Raw genomic sequence first — 1,693 nt, forward strand, 5'->3', positions numbered from 1 at the left:
AAAAAACATTCATTAATGCTTGCCTTGTTTGGCTTAATGAAGGTTCCTGCCTTCTTATGCTATGATCGCTCTGGCCCAGCGAGTAAAGTAAAACCTGTCCCGTCTAGTGCCAGCAACAGGCTGCACGGGGGGCCCAACCGCCAACTCCTGAACCGTGAGAGCAGCCTCCGAGCCACACTCGCACGCACACGCAATGGTAAAGGGGGAAATCTGACTGGCCAAGGGGCTTAAACACAACCTTTGACCAACAAGTGGCTTCTGCTGACCCAAGGGTGGGCCCTAGATAGTTAGGCTTAAAGATTTAAACCCGTTTGCAGGTGTTGGCTCTTAAATCACTGGTGGTCACACCCGCTCCACTTCACCCTGTGACTCTGCTCTGTGGTCAGCAGAGCCTGCCACAGCCACGGCAGGGTGAGTGAGCCCCCGGGCGTGGGGAGTGCTCTGTCAAGTTCATGAGCAAGCCCAGAGGCCGCGCTATGCTGGGGGGATGGGGGGACTGGACGGACTGCACAGTGCCTGCCCTCGAGAGGGTCTCGCGTGGTAGAGCAGACCCCAGCTCAGCAGAGAAGCCCAGTCAGCTTGGGCCAAGGGCTGAGTCCCCCAAGTGCCTGAGAGCTCGGCGCCAGTCACTTCCCCGGAGTTCCGGAGACGAGGCACGCGGCCTACCCTGTTTTTGTGCCCCGGTGTGTAAAAGGGGCTCGACAAACGCTATGTGTGTGAGAACATTTCTAATGGCGAAAAGCGAGAACCGAAGAGCAGAAGCACAGAAATGGATAAAGGAAATGGGAGTATCCACAGGTAAGAGCTTTTAAAATCATGTTCTGGAAAATGCGTGGACATGGAAGAAAACTAACAACAAATTAAATGGCAAAGGCTACAAAACAACATGAATGTGACCACCATTTTTAAAAGTGTATGGAAAAAAAGTGCATCGAGAAAAAATTGGAAGAAACACACCAAACATTAATGGTTCTCTGTAAGTACTTAGGTCACAGGTAATTAGTGTCCCAAATGCTCTCTAAATGGGCATGAATTATATTCATAATCACAACATAAGGAATTACTTTTCAGAGATGAAGGAGCAGTAGCAGAGGCCAGTGTGGACAGACAGGCAGGCTTTCTAGATGGGGCAGGACGTGACGGGACAAGTAGGAAACCCTGTTCTCCCCAGGGGCCAGCAGCACTGAGCCTCCTCCGTGAGCTGGGCTGAGCCCTGCCAAGGTGAGCAAGGTTCCCTCTGCCTGGAACTCTCTACAGGCTCCCCACTGCGCCCTAAAGAAAATTCACACTCCTTGGGCGGTGGGCAAGGCTCTCCCTGGTCAGGCCCACGCCCCTCCCCAGGACAGACCCCAGCACGCTCTTTCCAACCCTGGAACACACGGCTGTTCCCTGCCTCAGAACCTTTGCACTGGTGGATCTCCCTGCCCACAGATCGTTGTCACTAGGTTGCTTCCTTTTTGTTAGCGACATCCAGGGCCCCTGTGACCTCTCCAGAGCAACTGCTCCCGGCACCCGTCTGAAGTAGCCTTCTCAACCCGTTGCGAATCCCCTTGTCCTGGCCCGAGGGCGTAAGCCTGGGCGGCACCTCCTCCGGGAAGCCTTCCCTGACCAGTGCGAGGCGGGGCCCGGTTCCCGGAGCCCGGGGCTACCTCCCTCACACCCGGGATGCTCGGGCCGGTCGCCCGGTCCGTTG

Source organism: Pteropus vampyrus, unplaced genomic scaffold, assembly GCF_000151845.1.
Source record: "Pteropus vampyrus isolate Shadow unplaced genomic scaffold, Pvam_2.0 Scaffold90, whole genome shotgun sequence".
Taxonomy (NCBI): Eukaryota; Metazoa; Chordata; class Mammalia; order Chiroptera; family Pteropodidae; genus Pteropus; species Pteropus vampyrus.